The sequence below is a fragment of the Gopherus flavomarginatus genome, chromosome 9 (genome assembly GCF_025201925.1).
Source record: "Gopherus flavomarginatus isolate rGopFla2 chromosome 9, rGopFla2.mat.asm, whole genome shotgun sequence".
In the NCBI taxonomy this organism is placed as follows: domain Eukaryota; kingdom Metazoa; phylum Chordata; order Testudines; family Testudinidae; genus Gopherus; species Gopherus flavomarginatus.
Genome location: NC_066625.1, coordinates 59,543,416 through 59,566,191, shown reverse-complemented (window position 1 = coordinate 59,566,191; position 22,776 = coordinate 59,543,416). Strand labels below are relative to the sequence as shown.

Here is a 22,776-nt window from a genome sequence, read left to right as displayed (position 1 = left end):
CATCTCAGTTATTCTGAGCTCCTTTCCTCAGAAATATTTCCATCTGCAAATGTTAATAAAGTGAACTAATGTAAACTCATCACTAGAAAGAAAGTTCCAGATGTTGTAGAGGACCAACAGAGTACTCACAAAGCTATTCTCTAAGATGGAAAAGATTTCTGATTATCCTTGTCTCTGTGGGATCAGGAGATTTATCTGAGTACAGGCTGGAATCAGAATTGGGAAAAAGTAGAGTACAACTTGCTGATTCCTGCGGGCTGTGAAGCTTATGTGAAACCCAAAACTGTCTCACTTTTACACACTGACATCATCTAGGAAATATCATCCCAGTTTGGAAGAAAGCTTAGGATTTTGTCACCTCATTATTTATGTATCCTTGCTGAATTGTGTATAAAACTTGAACTGTAAGTTCTTTGAGGCAGGGACTCTGTCTTTTATTTACCTGTAAGGCACCTATCATGCATAAGTAAACACGATGAAAAATAAAAAATTCCTATTTTCTGAAAGCTCAGACTCATCATTATGCTATCAACATCTAATACTTTGGACTTAAGTTATCAGCTCTGCTGCACAGGCCTTGGAGGTGGGTGGAGAAAGTTGATTTTGTTACCTTTTCACAGTCCTATTTTGGCACTAGTCAGCCTTCTTGGGCCTGGAAAAATTTAAAGCATCCCCTGGGCTCCTCTAAATTGCAATTGGCTGCTTATGGTCCCAATAGGCCTTTCTGATAGTTGAGAATAGATGAAATGCAGTCACTCTGTGACCATGCCCTTACTTATCCCTGGCTATCCCCCAAGGTGTCTCTTGTACTGGGAGCTGTGAAGGGGTGTGATCGATGCCTCAGAACTCCATACTTTTATTTAGGTATGTATATTCTTAAACTTATAAAAAAGCAAATACACCGCCAAACAAAGTATTCTAATGCAATAAAGCAAAATTAAGCACACTTTCTAGTGTGATTTGCAAGATGCTTTTTGACCCTAGTGCAAGAGGTCTAAGTAGCTCAGAATGACATGGTTGTGAATACTGAGATGCCTTAATTATGCAGCTTAGGTGTACAAAGTAACTGCTGTTGGGTATAGTAACTACGAGACCATCTTCAACAAGCTCACCAGGGAATGAATTGCTGTAGAAATCCTAAAAGGGTTTCAGGACTTGCTAGTTCTACAGTCCAATTGCCTGTTGGCCCAGTGGTTTAATGCTCACTTGACTGCTCAAAATTACTGCTGACTGGGAGAACGGCTGAATGATGATGCAACTGAGAAACATTTTCTCCTGTTTACAATGCTGATGAACAGTTGATCATTTAGGCTCCTACAATTTTTGTACTGGCAAAATGATTTTGATTATGGCTATGATTTTTTTTTTACTAAAAATTATAGTGATATAAACTGTACAATGAATGCAGTTATATCACTGTAATGTGTTCGAACCAGTATAGCTTATTCTCCTCCCTGTAAGGTATAACTATACTGATATAAAGTACCTATATATTGGTACAGCTCTGCCTGCACTGATGGGGCTATACCAGTAGAGTTAATGCAGAACAAACCCTTGTTCCAACAACAGTTTCCAGCTAGTACTACGTTTAAAAGCTTAATATGACCAAATATAAATGGCTGTTTTGCCTTGAACGAGTTGATATTTTTATTCATGTTGAAATAATCCATTGTGCAGAAGTTTGTTTGGCTCAGAAGCTCCTGTCTAAGATGGTGATGAATAAACAGGAGGTGTGACCTACCTACAGTGTAGGTGCAGAGGTGCCTAAGTTGGCATTTTATAGATGTTTGATGAATAAAATGTAAATTGCACCAATGTAGGGTGCAGGTCAACAAGGCTCTGTATGGGAGAGGATCTGCCCTTGTGGGTCTCTTTGCAAAATTCAAGTTTAGGTTCACTTGTTCTTTAGCCCACTGGGTTGGTTTCAGAATAAAATATAGTTACTTAAGTGTAAGGGGAGGGAAGGAAGCTTAAAGAGACCTATTAATTTAATCCAGTTCTGTAGAAACATTGCCTCAATTTTTGAGAATTCCTGCAATCTCCATCTTGGTCTCCTACATGCCTGTTGCTGTAGTATCTAAGTATGTAACACAATCTCAGCACTTTAACCCCACTTCCTAAGAGTTTGCAGTGTTAGAAAAGTAATGTAACAGACTAAAAGTCTGGTACTCCCTACCTGGGTTTATATACAGTATTGTAGTATAGATATGAGTAAAGGTGAGGGCAAGTGTCTAACCAATGTGGAGAACACTGCATTTTCTCTAACAGTAAATGAATTGCTCCACAAATCGATTTCCTACCTAAAGAATACTTTAGTCTCCCCTGCTTTCCACATCCCTGAAACGAAGCCATGTCCTGGCCTACTTCCCTCCTGAAAACTATCCCAGGGCCAGTGGCAGCTGTGACTGAAGAAGGGGACATCTTCAATGGAGACAGAGCTCCTTGCCCTAGTACCGGCTGCCCTGCCAGAGGAGGGACAGAGGGCAGTCTGTTATTGGGGGGAAGAGAGGTCTATACTGCAGCTGGGAACACAGATTCCCCCCTTCCCACCACCCAGCTGGATCAATGGATTTTTTTCAGCAGGGTTCGCTTTCATCCCCTCTCAGCTGGGAGTGTGAACGCTGGGTGGAGTGGGATGGGGAGGGGTGTCTTTGCAGCAGCTGCCCCCATATCCTCACTCGCAGGTAAGAAAGGGCAGTAGGGTGACCTTGTTGCCTAAATCCAGTGAACCGGGCGGATGACTCTGTGGAGGCGAAGCTGCTGCCGCGCTAGCGAGGTGCCAGGGTGGGGTGCGGGTGTGGGGGGGGTGCCTGCTCCAGCTGGGGGGTGGGGGGGGAGGAGGAGGAGGCAGCTGCATGGTCCGGAGGAGGAAGGCAGACCAGTCCCAGAGTGATGACGCGTTTCCTGCTCTCCCTGGGTAGGGGGCTCTGAGCCTGGAGTGAGCAGCAGCTGCAAGAGGGTGAGGAGGAGCAGAGCGCAGGAGCAGGCGGCACTGGCAGGCAAGGAAGGGGGGAAGGAAGCGAACTGCAGGGGTTAGGCGCTTTGCAATGCAACAGTAACGCCTGTCCCGGTAGGAGCCTCTGAGGAGCCCTTTCCCTCTCCTGCTATTGCACGTTGCATGGAATTTCTCGTGTTTCTTTTTTTACCCAGGGAATAATCCCTGTGTGCACGGGCTGAGTGGTGGGAATGCAGAAAGCCAGTGAGAAGCCTGGCCGTGCAAAGGGAGCGCTAGATCTGCAGGGGAATGAACCTCCACCTGTCTTTTGCATATAGCTATTGCACTGCACTCAGCCTCGCAAGCAGACGGGTGAATTTTCTTGAATCTGGTAGAGCAATCTTGTCTGGAAGCTCAAGGCTGGCTCGGCTCAGCTTTCGCCCCTGATCCCTTTTCCGGTGATTGGGCTTTTGCAAAAGGCAGACCAGATGCATGGAGTGACCCTTCCAGATCCGGCTGCTGGAACTGGAGCGTGTTAACGCTTGTTGATAGCTACCTTCATTCCAGCACAATCTAATCCACGCCGAAACGCTGCCCTGCTCTGGAGGCTGGCAGCAGAATGGAGGAGACCCAGGGAGCTGTAATAAAAGCAGTTTTAAACGTGGAGTAAGGCTCTTCCCCTGCCCCGCTTACATCCCTCACCACACCCCCTACACAGGGGCAGGCTGCTGCACGCGAAAGCGGTGCAGACCAGCACGAGAGGAGACCAGGGAAAAGATGCAAGAGGGGCTGCTTTGCTTTATTTCCCTCCTGCATCAGCCGGAGCGAGCTCGGTGTGGAGCAATCGCTGTGTCTTGTAATTTAACTCTGGGGCCCCAGGTCTGGTTTGGGGGTGCGGGGGCTGGGAGCCAGCAGAACAGCCTTAGGGGAGGCATCGGGGAGGGAGCCATATTTTTGTGACTCTGAGATTTTATTAGAGCAGCCCACGTTGCATGCATTGAGCAGCAGGGGGGGTGGGGGGGGGCACACCACCGTCATTCCTCGCCTCCCGTACGTGTGTCCAGAAGAGCCAACTTCGGATGGGGGGCTGGGAGGCGGGCGGTGGCTGATGCAGGATCTGTCTGGCTTGGCTGATGTGCAGAGAGGGTGAGAGATTGCACTGAAGATAAGAGCTTCCCGTGCGCGTTACAAGGCAGCGAGCGCCGACCTTTCAAGGACGATCATGTCTCTTTCTCTCTCTCCTTTTATTGCTGAGAGGGGCGCGGGGCTGGGTTCGGCTGCTGGGTAGGTTGCAGGTCGTGGAAGGGATGCAGGCTCGCCCAGCAGGCGAGGGATGGATCCTGCGCTCGGGTGGGGAGGGCTGCAGGCTCTCCCAATTCTCTGCCTCTGGCAGGAAGGCTGGGCAGATTCAAGGGAAGGGGGCGTGGGAGGCTGGCGGAGCCTGGGGGATGGGCTGGCAGCGTGTGAAAAGACGAGCGGCTTTTTCCATCGGGCCCCCAGAAACGCTGCTGGTAGTTCCGGGGACTATTCTGCCCCAGGGGGCGAGCATCTGTCTGCACAAGGTGTGAAGAACTTGGTCTCCTAGCGTGGGTCGACTGCATCCATTGTACTTGTAAAAAGAACAGGAGTTCTTGTGGCACCTTAGAGACTAACAAATTTATTTCAGCATAAGCTTTCCTGAGCTACAGCTCACTTCTTGGGATGCACAGAATGCTGTCGTTCAGGAAAGCGAATGCTGAAATAAATTTGTTAGTCTCTAAGGTGCCACAACTACTCCTGTTCTTTTTGCGGATACAGACTAACACGGCTGCTACCCTGAAACCTGATTGTACTTGTGTTGCTGCTGAGGTGGGATTATTTACACCTTCCGTGGGGCTAGGGTTTCCCATGCAGGCCTTTGCTTTGAAATGATCCTAAAAGGTGCATCTCTTTGCTACTGCATATTCATGCCTTTATGCTGTGATAGCAAAATGCCCCCTAGTACAACGTAGGGTAGTTTCATAGCAGCGAATTGACCTCTGCAAGCAGTTGTCCTAACAGGATATTTGCAAGTTTAACAGTAAACACTGGTGATTGTTTTTTAACATTATCTTAGGTTATTTGCATCCTTTGCAGGTTTTCTTTTTTGCTCATTGTTAACTCTTGAAGGGTCACGTTCACTTGTTTATTGTCTCTTTCACTTAGTCTTTCACACTAAACCAATTCTGCAGTGCCTGGCCTTAAATAACACTGATTTGAAAAAAAATCCCCAAAATTAAACAATTGCTCACTTCCTTTCCAAGTCTTGTAAAAATGTACTTTGTCAAACTTACTTTGGGAGCCAAGTTTCATCCATGTTCCTTTCATGCCAGAGACGGTGCTCTAAGTTTGAAAGTATGCTTCTAACAAACATTAGTTCATGCTGTGTAAGAGGTTCTGCATGAGCAGGGAAAGAAAACCTAAGTGTTCATGGTGGGACTCCTCCAAACACTTTCTCATACTGGAAGAAAACCCTCAGATTGTTTGCAGGTATGATGTGAAACACCACGTCTCCTGCATGCTAATTTATTCTCATTTGTAGGGCCGTGTACTGCATGCCAATATTGATTAAAGCTGCCAGTATTAGTGTTGAGGTCCCTTCCAGCCCTAATAATCTATGATTCATAGTATCATATACAAATCTAGCACATGGAAAATTTCCATATGTTGATTCTGTTTGAGATAACAAATAACTGCTGTGTAGTTAGCATAAATGAGTCTAATATTTAACTCCAGCAAATGAAAGTTAAGTATAGACAAGTTGGTTTGTTTAAAAAACAAATAGACAACTATGTGAAAATTGCTGGATAAATACTATTACTCCTGTGAGCTACATCCTATGTGAACTCAGTGCTGTGATATTTTTGACTTTTTACTCACTAGTTGCTGCAAAGTTACAGGATTATGTTGGGTTCTCTTGTTGCCTGTGCATCGTCATCAGAACTGTGGAATTTAAATCAGATTATAAAATCCAGATTGAATGCTGTTTGACTTCTACTCTCTGGGCTGAGTTTGCAGGGTTGGCAGAGACAAACTAGCGCAGTATACACGTTTTGTATCTCAAACTTTACAGCAAATATGGAACCTCAGAATAGCACTTCTAGGGTATGTCTACATCTACAATTTTGCAGCGCTGGTTGTTACAGCTGTATTAGTACAGCTGTATAGGGCCAGCGCTGCAGAGTGGCCACACTTACAGCAACCAGCGCTGCAAGTGGTGTTAGATGTGGCCACACTGCAGCGCTGTTGGGCGGCTTCAAGGGGGGTTCGGGGAACGCGAGAGCAAACCGGGGAAGGAGACCAGCTTCCTCGCGGTTTGCTCTCGCATTCCCCGAACCCCCCTGCAAACCGCAGGGAAGGAGACCTGCTTGCACGGGGGTTCGGGGAACGCGAGAGCAAACCGGGGAAGGAGACCAGCTTCGCCGCGGTTTGCTCTCGCGTTCCCCGAACCCCCCTGCAAACCGCAGGGAAGGAGACCTGCTTGCACGGGGGTTCGGGGAACGCGAGAGCAAACCGGGGAAGGAGACCATCTTCGCCGCGGTTTGCTCTCGCGTTCCCCGAACCACCCTGCAAACCGCAGGGAAGGAGACCTGCTTGCTCGGGGTTCGGGGAACGTGAGAGCAAACCAGGGAAGGAGACCAGCTTGATTACCAGAGGCTTCCTCAGGTATGCTGGGATACCTGCTTATTCCACGGAGGTCAAGAAAAGCGCTGGTAAGTGTTTACACTTGATTACCAGCGCTGGATCACCAGCGCTGGATCCTCTACACCCGAGACAAAACGGGAGTACGGCCAGCGCTGCAAACAGGGAGTTGCAGCGCTGGTGATGCCCTGCAGATGTGTACGCCTCCTAAGTTGCAGCGCTGTAACCCCCTCACCAGCGCTGCAACTTTGTGATGTAGACAAGCCCCTAGTGACTTTACAGTATTAACCGTAAAAAGAATGAGGAGTACTTGTGACACCTTAGAGACTAACAAATTTATTTGGGCATAAGCTTTTGTTAGTCTCTAAGGTGCCACAAGGACTCCTCATTCTTTTTGATGATACAGACTAACAGGGCTACCACTCTGAAACCTGTCAGTATTAACTGTAGTGCTTAAGTTTGTGTATTGCTGAATAGCTGACCTGCATACTGTTAAAATAACATCATCTGTTACATGATATGTAACGGAATGTGGTGTACTCTAATTTGAATCTATTTGAAATGTTGCCAGAACAGTGTAGCAGTGACTAAAGATTTTTTGCAGTGGTGGTTACACTAGCGGGGATTATAAGATAGTAGAGGTGGAGGTGGAAATAAATGTACCTTCTGGAGTGATCCTGTAAACTGCCAAGGATTAAGTAGTTAAACTCTGAGCTCATTTGTTATGCAGTTGATTTCTTTTATCATTTGCCAGCTAATCAAACTGCTGAATTCTATTTAAATAGGAAAAATCACCTGCAGTTAAAGTACAGCTGTGATAGCACATAGCTGCATTTTATTCTATACAAGTCTCAAGGTTTTTATGGCTTGAAAGATCTCTAGCTGTTGAAATCATGAGATGTAGCTTGAACAGCATAAGCTTTATGGTGACTTAAAAATTCTGCTTGTGAAAGCTTTTTCCTCCCCTGGTAGGTACCAAATCTGGAAAGGTCCTGACCCGTTGATGCAAGGGTGTTCGTGGCTTTCAGAACTGTATTTATATAATGTATGTTTGGTTTTTTACTGTACAAATGTGAGGGCTGGGCATGGGCAGGTTCTAAAGCTGCCAGTGGTGAATTAGTCATTAGAGCTAGACAGCAGTGCAGGCATCCAGCTCCATTCATTTCCAATGCATTCTGCTACTGGTGCATTATTCCAACCTGTGTTGTCAGCATTATATGACTTAATGCGGTGTCTAAAGTAATGCCTACGTATTAGTGATAGGCCGGTCTCAGAAATTTCAATTAAACATCCAGTTTTTTTGGCATCTTGAGTTTGTAAAACTGGCCTATGTATCTGGCTAGAAAAGTCTTTGGCTTTCAGATGCTGTTGCTCCACAAAGTCATAACTAGAAAAGATAGAGACAAGAAAGTGTGTGTAAAACACTATACTCAACTTTAGAACATCAAAGGCTTGCTTCAGGTTCACTGTCAGAGGTTTGGTTTGCATATTTACTAGTGAGTCCTTCCTTACTATTTGCAGACAATTGGATGTAGATAAAGTAGAAAATAGCAAACAGAATGGAGGAGTGGTTATGAAGGACGTGGGAGTTGTCTGTAATACTTCATGCATATTACATGTTCAGACTCTTTGGTTTTTGTTGTGGTGTTTGCTGTAGTATTACAAAGGGTTAAATTGAGTAGGTGTTACCTGCACATAGCAGGAAAGGGATCAATAGCATCAGCCCCATTTACCCATAATTAAAGGACAATACAGGTGTCACTGGACATTTGAAGATTCACCTCTGACTGTGCTGATTTCAGCAGTCTGGCTTGTAAACATGGGAGTGGGAATGCATGTGAGAAAAAGAACCAAGAATTTAGGAGTGTATAAAAAGTCCCTGGAGATGAGGGGGAAGAGGGAGGCAGACACAGAGGGAGTACCCAGAAGTTGGGAGTGTCTGGGATGAACTAAGCCTATGTAAACCTTTATGTAGGACTGATATGCATAGATTTTTTTTATTGTATTTGAATCCCCTTTCTCTCATGCTTTGTTCCCACTATTGATATTAAATAAAACTATATATTTATTTGTGAAAAGGGCATCTGATGACTGAATAAACCACTAATCACAGCTCCTGAAGGGAAGACTTGCAGGTAGCTGAACCCAGTCAGATCTGCTGGGTCAGCATGGTTGATACATATGTTAAAATGACCCTGGGCCCAGACTAAATGTAGGGAATTGTGAGACTCCACCCCAGGACAGGTGAAGGAAACAAGCCTATCTTCTGAGGGGGTGCATTCAGAAACCAGAAGAGTGCAGCTAGCTCTGAAACTGTGACTGGTAACCCACAATACTTGGTGCTGAAGTGTGAATATTGAATTTTTAGTTTTCAGAGTATTCAGTAAAGCTGTGCCAGCACTGGGAATCTTGCTTCATGGTGGTGTCGGGAAACCATTTCCCCGGGCTTGGTGTACACATGCTTGTCTTAGAATTGAACTTGAATTAATCTGGGAAGCTGGTAAATTCTCATTGTTTTCCAGCCAAACCCCTAAATTGGGATTCCATCTCTAGAGAGCCACCCCCTCAGTTCTCAAAGTTTTACCAAAGCATCCTGATAAAACCAAAAAATTGAGTGCCTGAATTTGCTATGCGATGGTTAATGTACAATACAGTCATCTTAAAATACCTTTGCAATACTGTGGTGCTAATTTCTCAGTTAAGTCTGTCCTTTTACTTGGCAACAGCCCTGTTTCTGCCAAGCTGAGGTCAGGTTGGTACTTGAAATTAAACAGCCTACACACTCTTTTGTATTCAAAGCCATTATCTTTCTGTATGTGTTCACTGGGAAAAGAGTGTCAGAACTTGGGACACAAAGACAGAGTCTTGTGCTTTAATATCTGACAGCTTTTGTATGGTTAAGACTTGCTCTTTCTTTTAAAAAGATGACTTCTCGCCTTTGGGAAGAGGGGGAAGAAAAATGTTCAAGGTACTAAATTAATCTTGAATAACAATTAAAGAAATAAATGATGAGTGGTATTATCTGGGTCACTTCACTTCTTGGCCAATGAAAGGATAACTTATATTTTGGTCAGTTGTGGGATAGGCACTAGTTCCAACTATATATCATTAGCATTTAGAGATTTGTTAACAGGACTGGAATAACGGGATTAGCACCTTACATGGTAGAACTGTCTCCCGCTTCAAAAAGGCCTCACTGATGCTTCTACTTGAAAATTGTCTACATTGCACCTTTCAAAAATAAATAAGTGAATATATAAAAATCCTGTTTTTCCATCTCCCTTGGCCCTTAGTTTGGTCTGGCTATTTTTATTGTGCATATCTTATATAAAGATTGTTAGAAAAGCCTGCTTTTCTCAAAACACTGGGTCTTTCTGGACTCAAAGGCATTTTGCTATTCTGGAATTTAACTGTTTCACATAACATTTGAGTGTTGTGTGAGCATAAAATAAATTTGAAAACTTTTGACAGTTTGACACTAAAGTCTTTTTAGCATCAATCTGTATTGATGAGAACTTTAACTAGTCTTCAGGTTATTGATGGCAGGACTGTCTACTTGAAATTCTGTTCTAACCGACCCAATAAATAGTTGTTTCAGTTATAGGAATAGTTGGCTTAGCATAGTAGCAGTGGAGGTGAGAAATGAGTCCCCGTCAGAGATGATCCTGGGGTGAGGAAAAGGGGAAAAAAATGTGATACAGTCTAATTTGTGAGGGAAAGGACAAGACAAATAAGACTTTTTGTAGGAATAATGCTTGAAATGCTGGAAACCTATTCAACGTGTTGCACTGTTGTGACCCCAGACAGAATCAACCTGCAGCTAGGCAGGGGTTTTTATATGAAACCAAGGGCTGGTCTACACTAGGGGAGGGGGGTCGATCTAAGATACGCAACTTCAGCTACGTGAATAACGTAGCTGAAATCAACGTATCTTAGATCGAGTTACCTACCGTCCTCACGGCGCGGGATTGACATCCGCGGCTCCCCTTGTCAACTCCACTACCCCTGTTCGTGTTGGTGGAGTTCCGGCGTCGACAGGAGCGCGTTCGGGGATCGATATGTCGCATCTAGATGAGACGCGATATATCGATCCCCGAGAAATCGATTGTTACCCGCCGATACGCCGGTAGTGAAGACGTACCCTAAGAAGCAGAAGGAAGAATAGCAATTTAAGTTACTACCCTGAAGTGTGGCCCACATATAATTTTTGCAATAGGACTTCCCAGTCAGCCAGGATTGTTTGTGAGATACATTCCAGCCTAAGAAAATAATTGCCTTGATTTTTTTCCTGGGCAGAGAAATGTCTCCAGTTTGTAAGGGAGAATTAAACTTTCCAAGGAAAGTATCAAGAGAAGCAGCCACTAGTGCCGAACAAGAATATGAGGACAGGCTAAAGGAATCTAGGAGGAAGAACAGATCAGTGGAGAATGCTGACAGCCTGACCCAGTGTGTATTGTGGAAAGCCGGCACCAAAGGCAGGAGGAAAATGCCCAGCCTATGCTTAAAGGTGTGGGAAATGACCACTTTGTATCCATGCTGAAGCTACCCCAAGAGAGAGAATGCATGCAATGGCAAAGTAACCTCAGAAGAAAGGCGAAGAACTCTCAACACACACATAGCTGATTTAACTGCTGTATTTGCAACTTCATATATAAGGCCGCAAAAACCAACTTGATTCCAGCTGGTTTGCACAGCCAGCTACAAAGTAATCCAGCAAGTTTTAGAACCAGCAATACTGGACTGGAGAAATGGGACCAAGTGTTGGTGAAGTACAATCAATTCACTCAGACTAGTGGGCCAATGCATGTGGACTAAAACCCATGCAAAGAGGTAACTGTTTGGACTTTGGTGCCCAGTTGGTGAGACAGGGCAATGTTTTTCTTTATTGTGCAGAACACATTATGGCTTTCATTACCCTACGGTACCAGGAGAGCAAACAAGTTGGAGTGGGCAACACGGGCTGTGTCCAGTATTGCCACAGAGTAGTAAGATGTACTTAAAAACGGACACCTAGAGGGCAAGCTCAGGTTAGAGATGATCCCCAGGAAATGTCCAAATGTTGAGTTTTGTCAGTCCTGGTGGAGCCATTGAAGCGAGTAAAAAGAACAGGCGTACTTGTGGCACCTTAGAGACTAACATTCTATGCATCTGATGAAGTGGGCTGTAGCTCATGAAAGCTTATGCTCAAAAAAAATGTGTTGGTCTCCAAGGTGCCACAAGTACTCCTGTTCTTTTTGTGGATACAGACTAACATGGCTGCTACTCTGAAACCTGAAGCAAGTAACAAGCTTGATGAGTTTCTTACAGCTTTCAGAATGGGTCAGCCATCAAAGTAGCCATCCGTTAATATGAATTGATGCCAACATGCCGAATGGAACACTGAAAAGAAGATGAGGATATGCTACTTGAGATACCAGCGCACAAGCATTCACTCTTAAATGGTAATGGATTCTGGAATAACAGGGTAGGCGAATTTTGTCATTCCTTGTGACAAATGATGTTGGGTATGTGGGCCTGTGGAAATTGACTTACGCTGAAGTGTTTAAAGATAAACTGAACCATACGCAAGAGGCATTTGCAGGCATCAAGATTGTGGCCAGTGAGGGTGTGATTTCAAAAGAAGGGGAATGTTTTGTGATCAGGACCATGATTGCAAGCTGCATCTCCTGCACAGGTGCTGGGACTGGAAAAGGCTGGATGTAGAAGAGGTGAAGGCATCGTACTAGCAACTGCTGGCCCTAACAAGAAATCAAACATACTCATTTTTTGGATAAAATGTACCAACCTGTATGGAACCTGGAGGGATGAAAACTGGTTGCAGCATCTGGAAGAGGCCCTGGGTAGTCTCTTACCAGGGGGCATGGAGGGCAAAGACTGGCTAGTCAAAGCCTGTATGTAAATAGTGTCCTTATTCTTGTTTTAAAGAGCTAGTGTAATTAATCTTTAAACTAATCCAGCATTGGGGTATAGGAAGCAGCTGTTGCTTATCTTCAGGCTGGCTGTGACTTCCCTGCTCCTATATGGTATTCTGGGGATCACTACAGAAAGATGGGGAACCTCTGCCTTCCTGTCACGCCAGATGGCTCTGTGTGGGAATAACATTAATTCATTGGCATAGTGTGTGGGAAGGAGTGCTGCATTAACTGGGTGCAGACTCAAGCCAATGTGTAACGAGAGTCTTCAGGCCGAAGAAGTGGGACATAGTCCATCAGCAGGGACTAGGCAAAACAGGAAGGATGTGGTTTGGGAAGATCTTGGTGTAGCAACAAGGCTTGGTGCTTGTTGAGCTTTACCCAACATACATGTAAACTTATCTGACAAAATGTACCTGAAATTGAAAGAAGTGGTAGGAAACAAGCTATTAAGTGGATAGAAATGAAAACCTAATGAAAGTGTAAACATCACCAAGAAACGAGTAGTAAAATACATGATTTTTACTTATTCCAAAGTGTGGAAAAATCAGTTAGTTAGATTCTTCATGGTTAAATATACCAGTGAAAAGAAGTTGTTTATATTGAAATGGAAAACGACCATGTCCAAAATAGTAGTAACAGTCACTTTTTTCCTTGTTACAAACATTTTGCGCTTTTTAAACGTAAAAATTCAGGAGTCACCTGTTTGCCTTGGCTTTACAATTTTTGGAGTAGCAAAATGTGACTGTTTCATGAGAGAAAGTCGTGAGCAAGTTCAAGTTACAGACTTTTATGTTAATATATAATTCAGTGCAGTACAATATGACCTGTCTTCCATTGTGTCACTGACTCCTGCATGTACTCCTTTAGCCTGACTTAAATAGGCAAGTCCATTACTATCTTCTGCAGTTGAAGACAGGATAAACTAAGGAAGTAAACATACCTATGCTGAAACAACTACAAGTCATCATAATCAAACATTCCTAGTCTACTGAGGGCTGGTTATGCCAGTCCGTGGCCATTGTTAATGGTATCACACCAGGCATCGTGTAGTGATGTTCCCAGATCTGGCTCAGTCCTGAATTAATGAATCCTTGACTTGACCCTACAGGTAGTGCCAGGTAGGGTCAGGCCACGCACCGCTTTGCTTGTTGATGGAGGGAATGGTGTGCTGGGGTGTCTTTTGTCCATCCTGATGATGTGACTGAAGAGGGTACAGTGCCACTTGTTAAGATAATGAGCAATTAAATGAAGACCGGATCTTTGAGGTTATGATTTTTATCACAAAGTCAAACTGGTCAAACAATGGAACTGACTCAATAAAGGCTGCAAATATCTATACAGGAAAAATGAATTTCCACTTAATGCTATTATTGATTCCCTTCTGAAATGGAGAATCAGAGTTCAAGTGACTGAAGATGCCATCCAAATATGAGAGGGAGCTCTCTGGCACTTGATGCTGATAACAAGAATAAAACGAAAGATGCAATCAAAATTTCTCACATACAGATGTCCAGTCTGCTTCTACAATCCTAAATCATTCTATAGAAGTTACAATTTCTCAGAAAACCATAACCCTCCTGATCAGCTGAAGCGGGAGAATGGATGCCCCAGCTTAACAGTGACATACTGTGCCGCTCTTGAAGACTGTCTTCTATATTTGAATCTAGCTGCTATAATAGTTGAAATGCTGCCTGAGCACAAAGTTGACTTAAATCTCAAAATGGTCCTCATATTGTACAGCTGGGGACTTTGTAGAGTGATGCTAAGATATTTAAGGAAGTTTCAGAGACTTTACAGGCTACAAGTTTTATACTGTTAGAGTAAAAAGGAAACTGGACTAGCTAGAACTAGAATGGCATGAGATCGGTAAAAATTAGAAGCTATGGAACCTTTCAGTGAAACAGCCAACATGACTTAACACAATTACAAGGGTGATTGAGTTCAAAAGTTGAAAAGTAGATGAAAACACAACCTTAAATTCCATTCTTCCTTTCTACCATTCAACACCAAAGACCTGTATCAAGGTTCCTCCCCCACTCTGAACTTTAGGGTACAGATGTGGGGACCTGCATAAACACTTCTAAGCTTAAATACCAGCTTAGATCTGGGTTTGCTGCTACCATCCAGATTCCTCAGTCTGGAACACCCCCCTTCCTCCCAAAACCTTCCCCTCCCTGGGTAGCCTTGAGAGGCTTTTTCACCAAGTTCTTGGCGAACAACGATCCAACCCCTTGGATCTTAACACAAGGAGAATTTAACCATCTCCCCTCCTTTCCCCTACCAATTCCTGGTGAGTCCAGATCCAATCCCCTTGGATCTTAAAACAAGGAAAAATCAATCACGTTCTTAAAAAGAAAGGTAAAAATCATCTCTGTAAAATCAGGATGGAAAATACTTTACAGGGTAATCAGATTCATATAGCCCAGAGGAACCCTCTCTATCCTTAGGTTCAAAGTTACAGCAAACAGAGGTAAAATCCTCTCAGCAAAAAGGAACATTTACGAGTTGAGAAAACAAAAATAAGACTAACACGCCTTGCCTGTCTGTTACTTACAAGTTTGAAATATGAGAGACTGGTTCAGAAAGGTTTGGAGAGCCTGGATTGATGTCTGGTCCCTCTTAGTCCCAAGAGCAAACAACCCCCAAAACAAAGAGCACAAACAAAAGACTTCCCTCTACCCAGATTTGAAAGTATCTTGTCCCCGTATTGGTCCTTTGGGTCACATGTCAGCCAGGTTTCCTGAGCTTCTTAACCCTTTACAGATTAAAGGATTTTGGTGTCTCTCTCTGGCAATGAGGGATTTTATAGTATTGTACACAGGAGGGCTGTTCCTTTCCCTTTATAGTTATAACAACCTGGGTTTCCGTGTCAGTTGTGTTGGTGAAATAGGTTGTTGGTTAACTGAATCAAAATTGTGGAATACAAAGTGGGGAAAAAAGACAGTGGAATTGAGAATTATTTACTTTTTAAAAAGACCTGCATTGTTATGAAACCAACTCAGTACTAACTGGATATTTGGCTCGCGTGGATAGGCTGAGTGTTTGCAGCAAAAAAATTTGGTGGAATCTGTTTCTAGAGGCATGTAAGAGAGATTGGCCTGAGAGGTTTGTGTGGACATGATGATTATATTTGCCCACCATTATATGACATGCACTAGTGCAGCAGCTGTGCTACTGTTTCTGACCTTTCTGGTGCAATACCAAATGCTCCTGTGCATCCTTAACTGACAGACCTGTTTGCTCAGATGCTGGACCCATTGCTTGAATTACTTGAAGACAGTGGGTAGGCAGGCTTGACCATCCAGATAGTACTTGTCCGTTCTTGGTTTCACAGTTTGGCAATGACTCAGAAAAAGATCAGGGGTTGTGGTGGATAACCAGCTGAATGTGAGCTTCCAGGGCAGCACTGTGGCCAGAAGAGCTAAAGTGATCATTGTATGCATAACAGAGAAATCTTCAGTAGGAGTAGGACGCTTATTTTACCTCTGTATTTGGCACTGGTGTGACTGCTGCTGAAATGTGGTGTCCGGGCCGGGTGTCCACAATTCAAGAAGGATAATGAAAAATGGGAGAGGGTTCACAGAAGAGCCACGAGAATGATTAAAGGATTGGAAAACATGCATTATGGTGATAGACTCAAGGATCTCAGTCTATTGAGCTTAACAAAGAGAAGGCTGAGCAGTGACTTGATTACAGTTTGTAAGTACCTGCCTAGGGAACAAGTATTGGATAATGGTCTCTTTGATCTAGTAGAGGAAGGTATAACATGATCCAGTGGCTAGAAGTTGAAACTAGGTAAATTCAGGTGTGAAACTAAGTGTGAACAAGGTGTAAATGCTTAAGAGTGAGGGTAATTAACCACTGGAGCAATTTACCAAGGGTGGATTCTCCATAACTGACAATTTAGAAATCAAAATGGGATTTTTTTTCTAAATGTTATGCTCTAAGGATTCTCCGTGTGTGTGTGTATATATATCTTCCTACTGTATTTTCCACTACATGCATCCGATGAAGTGGGCTGTAGCCCATGAAAGTTTATGCTCAAATAAATTTGTTTGTCTCTAAGGTGCCACAAGTACTCCTGTTCTTTCTGTGGCCTGTGTTATACCGGAATTTAGACTAGATCATCACAATGGTTCCTTCCGGCCTTGGAATCTATGAATGTGGGCTGACGATCTCCCTGTCCCTACACCAATTTCTCAGCACAGAGAATCACCCATACTTAAAATACAGCTTTGTTTATGCTTTTATGAAGATACTTTTAAAAGTTACACGGAGGTCACCTGAGCAACAGAAAATTCAGAACTGCTGCATGCCTGTGCACACAGGTTAATGTGCTTATTTGCTCAAGTCCATTCACTGCCAAAATAGCATCTCCTTCTCGCACTTGGGTATGTTTCACTGCACCCCATAGTATTGGATGAGGGAAGGGGGCACAGAGGAATATTGTCTTGCTTTTAGGCCTGGACCCCCAGATCACTGTGATCTTACACCTAGAGAGAGGCGTGCCTAGCGAGCCTGCACAGTTGCCAATATGGTGAAGTTAGGGATGGCTTTAACTTGATGTCTTTTTGTCTTTGCATCTGTCATGAACTTACTTTGCTCCTCCTCACTAGTACTCCCATCTTCAGAAGCAAAATATTGTTTGTAGTTTATGATAATTGAAGGCAGCTTTCAAATACACAATATAAAGTGGATGATGGGTTCTTCCAGCACAAGGCATAGCTTACGTGAGCATTTAAGATAAAGTAGCATGGTTCTATGGCGCTGGACTCAGACTGGTGAGACCTAGCTTCTATTTCTGGCTCTGCCACTGACTGCAGAGTTTAAAAAAAAAAAAAATCACCTGACTTGTTCCCCTCCCATCCTTAGTCTGTTTTTGTCTATTCAGACAGCTTGCTGAATTCTTTCTAACCTCAGCAAGAGGAACTCTTTCTGTGTTTGTACAGCCCTGGCACAATAGGATCCTAATCTTGGTTAGTTCTTGTGTTATCTTGGTGACTGCTGAGTCCTGAAAAGAAAGGTTAAGCTTGTTTCCATTTCTTGTTCCAGGTAAATGAATTGGTGACTAAAAATTAAACTCTTGGGACAGAGAGTGAAATAGAAACAGTAGCTGAGAACTTGATGGGCAAATCTCAGGTCATCTGTATAATGATACAATAGTTTATTTGGAAGTAAACTTGAAGGTTAGCTCTCAAGTCTAAAGCACACAGTGGCAGCATGTTGAATGGAGGAGTGCAATACTAAAATACTGGAATTTAAAGGTGAACTAAAAGGCCTTTATTTGCTCATAGCTGAGAGTTCAAGATCCTAGCTATTGACGTAACACCACTGCAGCCTAGACAGATGCTAAGTGAGCTGTGGTCTTGTCAGGTAACTAATGCTTAACTTAAGTGTAAGCTCATAGTCAAGTAAAGGTCAAAATCTGTCATTGAGTCTGTGGGTATGTCTACATCTACAATTTTGCAGCGCTGGTTGTTACAGCTGTATTAGTACAGCTGTATAGGGCCAGCGCTGCAGAGTGGCCACACTTACAGCAACCAGCGCTGCAAGTGGTGTTAGATGTGGCCACACTGCAGCGCTGTCGGGCGGCTTCAAGGGGGGTTCGGGGAACGCGAGAGCAAACCGGGAAAGGAGACCAGCTTCGCCGCAGTTTGCTCTCGCGTTCCCCAAACCACCCTGCAAACCGCAGGGAAGGAGACCTGCTTGCTCGGGGGTTCGGGGAACGAGAGAGCAAACCGGGAAAGGAGACCAGCTTCGCCGCGGTTTGCTCTCGCGTTCCCCGAACCACCCTGCAAACCGCAGGGAAGGAGACCTGCTTGCTCGGGGGTTCGGGGAACGCGAGAGCAAACCGGGGAAGGAGACCAGCTTGATTACCAGAGGCTTCCTCAGGTATGCTGGGATACCTGCTTATTCCACGGAGGTCAAGAAAAGCGCTGGTAAGTGTCTACACTTGATTACCAGCGCTGGATCACCAGCGCTGGATCCTCTACACCCGAGACAAAACGGGAGTACGGCCAGCGCTGCAAACAGGGAGTTGCAGCGCTGGTGGTGCCCTGCAGATGTGTACACCTCCTAAGTTGCAGCGCTGTAACCCCCTCACCAGCGCTGCAACTTTGTGATGTAGACAAGCTCTCAATGTATGGCTGATTTCTTAAGACTTGCCTAGAAGATCTTAACGATTACCTCTTTAGCCAGAATCACCAATACAGAGGATTGTAAGTGATTTGTTGCATATTCCCTCTGTTTGCACCTTGTCTGCCACTTCTGTGCTTCAGGACATGGTATATAGTTACATAATACCTGTACATCCTGACAGCATGCTGATTTTAATGAGCGTGTCTGACAAATAGTCATTCCTGACATTCCACAGCGTGGCCCTAGGTCTTGGATGTTGAAGCTCTAAAGATAAGCTTTCTTAAAGGATTTAAGATTGTTGTCTGTGACTCCTAAGGGAAAGCAACCATTGTCATTCAGTTTGCAGCCAGCACAACGCAGCCCTGGTTTTGATTGAAGCCTCAAGCTGCCATCTTGATACAGATACAGTCCTTGGACTGGTACATGAAACACATACCTGCTACACAGGTGCCATGGGACACTTATGCTGTCTTGCTACCTGCCTGCTGAGGGACCAGCCATCCTTTCTTGTGCTGCTCAGCTTTCTGTAGCTCCCGTTGATGAGCCATGAGTAGTAAAGTAAACCTCCAGCCTGCTAGGGGGAGGGAGGAACATGGAGGACTGCAGACAGCACAGTGTGAAAGCTATTCAGAGCTGTTAGGGAGAGTTTCCCCAAACCAAGAGGAGGAAGACGTGGATAAAAGGGAAAATGACAAAATCTCATGCAGTCGTGTCACCTCCCCCCCACTCCCAACTATAACAAAGGCCTTACAGCTTTGTGAAATTGAAGATCTGCGGTATTGCTACTTAGATGGACTTTCAGTTTTTAAAACCTACACACTAGTCTAAAATTACCTTGAATTCAGAAATTACAAGAAGGGTGGACCAGTGGTTAAAGTACTAACTCAGACCTTGAAACACCCAGGTTCAAATCCCTGATCAGACACACTTACTCTGTGACTGTGGATACTTCACTTAAGTGCTTTGTTTCTCATTTCCCCATCATTAAAATGAGGATAATAGTAGTTCCCTACCTCACAGTGGTGTTGTAAGGGTAAAGACATCAGAGATTCAGGTGCTCAAATACTCAGTAATGGCCAGAGAAGTAGCATAGATAAAGTTGAATGCTACTGCAAACTCAGATAAAAGTAAAAGTAATTGGAAAGTAGAATCAAGGCAAGCTTGTTAATAGAGTTGGCCTTCGCTTTTTTGTTTTTGATTTTGCATCAAATAATAATTAAGTGGACTCCAAACTTAACTTAAGGCTCTTTTCAGCCACTATCTTGTCGCTGTTCAAGAGCCTGACAATCTTCAGAAAGCTTAGTGAGATACCACTTAGGGTACATCTACACTACAGGATAAATTCGAATTAGCTTAAACCGATTTTATAAAACAGATATTATAAAGTCGATTGTGCGCGTCCACACTAGGCACATTAATTCGGTGGTGTGCGTCCGTGGTCCGAGGCTAGTGTCGATTTCTGGAGCGGTGCACTGTGGGTAGCTACTGTAAAATAATGAGGCCAATAACGTCGATTTGCGTCCACACTAAGCCTAAATCGATATAGTAATATCGATTTTAGTGTTACTCCTCTCGTTTTGTAGGAGTACAGAAATATATTTAAAGAGCCCTTTAAATCGATATAAAGAGCAGTGTAGTGTGGACGGGTGCAGCGTTAAATCGATTTAACACTGTTAAAATTGGTTTAACAGCGTAGTGTGGACTAGGCCTTAGAGACTTATCTAAAATGTAATTGATTCTGTTGATATAATATGTGGTAATGCTCAGGTACCAGTGTCCTGCTGCATTAGTGGAGCCAACCTACTGGTTTTGGCTGTACATCTAGGTTGTTTTTGAAGGCCAGTTTACTACTGCTTTTTTTTAAATGAAAGCAAGTGTACCTAAAGTCTAGCTTGACCCAACAGAAGAGCGATTTCTAGAGTTGCCATATCTGGTAAGTAGAATTTGTCCTCTAGACTTCATAAGATATTTGTTTGCTTCTAGAGCTAAAGCTTCAAAAAAGCAAAATAAGAGAATTTTGGGGACATTGGTGTTTAGATAGTTCTGCACTTGTTCTGTGGGAACTAAGGCTATGTCTACACTATAGCTTATGTCAGCATAATTTAAGTTGCTCAGGGGTGGGAATAAATTACTCCCTGCAGTGACATAAGTTACATTGATATAAGCACTGTTGTGGACAGCACTATGTTTGCAGGAGACCTCCTGCCGCTCACTGGAACTGGAGTAGTTAAACCAATGGGAGAGCTCTCTGCTTAGACTGGCTACATTAGAGAGCACACAATTATAGCCATGCCCTTGGTGATTTTTAGAAGGGATATGAATAGCAGAAAGTTGACAGTGGATGTTACTTTACATGACAGAAGAAAACAAGGATATTTGAGATTGCTGTGCAAGTGAGAGTTTTGGGTTTTTTGCAGAGGACAGTAAATTAGTTGGGTGTTCCTTGTGAATTAGCAGATGTTAACGTCTTTTGAGCTTGTGATAATTGGTTAGGCTCAAGTGCACTTATATGCAACTGCATTTCAAAATTATATGATTCCTATTTCAGACTTACCAAAATAACTTCTAAACAGTAAAAATAGTAGTTTCATTTGGAAAACAGTTATGAATGAAATTTCTTTATAAGTACTGGAGAGACAAGGTGAGTGAGACATACAGCTCTTCAGGTGCCTTGAGTAAGCTGAAAACCTGTCTTTCACCAACAGAAGTTGGTCCAATAAAAGATATTACCTCACCTACCTTGCCTCTCTAGTATCTTGGGTCTAACATGGCTATAATACTGCAAATTATAAATACCGGTCTATGGAGAATGAGATTATTTACTTAGTTTGTTACTATACTGCAGGCAGCTAATGGGATTCTGTATCAGATGGATTTTGGCGAAAGAGCTGATATTTTGGTCTAGGTTGGAGTGAACATATCAATTGCCACTAGATAGTGAAATAGTTGGTACGCTTGATGACGACTGCCTAGGAGTGAATAGCATGGAGCCTAGTCTTTGCTTTCATTGTTAAAATTATTCCTTGAAGTTCAGGGTTATGGAGAGCCAACAGGGTGTGTAGGCAAGTTTGTACTGGACACTCTTAGTAAAAGAGGTAATTCTTGAGAGTGATGCTTAAATGGTGCCAGATTAAAGTAGTCTCTCAAGTGCTTAATTAGGTTAATGCTTTAAAAATGTTCACATTCAAAACTGATTTGGATTAAAAAAAAACAGGTGAATGTGGGTTACTGACGAACAGTAAATAAATTAAGCAGGTCATTTGGAGCAGAACTTTGAAGGGAAAACAATGTGCATTTCCAGGAGTGTTTTTATGTCTTTTGTTAAATAGCCTTGCAGTGAAATCTGGTTATTGCTCAAGATACCAGCCACAATTGCTGAATTTAAGAGCCTACTTTAAGTATCATGAGCAGTGTTCCAAACTTGGGACGCTGCTTGTGTAGGGAAAGCCACTGGGAGGGACTGGCCACCGGTTCCAGCAGCTCCCATTGGCCTGGAGCAGTGAACCACGGCCAGTGGGAGCCGCGATCAGCCGGACCTGCGGACGCGGCAGGTAAACAAACCAGTCCGGCCTGCCAAGGGCTTTCCCTACACAAGCGGCGTCCCAAGTTTGGGAAACACTGATCATGACCATACTGACTGGATTAACGAGTAACTGATTCCTATCCAGATTAGTTATGTTAAGGGAGAACATCAGACTGGCTGTAGGTTGTAAATAGGTTATATTTCATGAAAATAACTAGAACCAGCTTTTTGTACTATGTAAAGCCTTAACTGCTTATTCAGTGTCTGAACTGGCGGACTGTGACTGTAGCTGCTTGCTTCACTGAATGGTAATTTATGGTGCATAAAACTGATTATCAGATTAATTTAAGTATTCCATGTTGGGGAAACTTTAGTGTTAAATTCCTTACCATTGTCAGCTCTCTTCCTGGATGCTATATTAAAATGTACATTGAGGCGATGCTATCTCTCCTTTGCAGAGTGGTGGTCGAAATAAAAAAATAATTAAATCAATTAAAATAAATGTCTGTTTCAAAGGTCAAGTTTGAACTTTTGAACTGGAAAAACGAGTACCCGATGAGTGTCAGTGTCATAAACAGATAGTTAAGGGTTAATGTCTCTTTTAC

General features: G+C 43.5%; 1 protein-coding gene across 4 annotated transcripts in view; it reads left to right on the top strand.

Annotated features, from left to right (window-relative positions):
* The first annotated feature begins 2,903 nt into the window (after window positions 1-2,903).
* Window positions 2,904-22,776, top strand: part of TLN2 (talin 2) — a 357,752-nt gene continuing 337,879 nt past the window's right edge. For 3 of the 4 annotated variants that reach the window (XM_050966961.1, XM_050966962.1, XM_050966959.1), the window contains exon 1: window positions 2,939-3,070. The gene's annotated coding sequence lies outside the window, so the exon portion shown is untranslated. Of the gene's footprint in view, window positions 3,071-22,776 lie in introns of all 4 variants that reach the window. The other variant, XM_050966960.1, reaches the window with a different exon arrangement.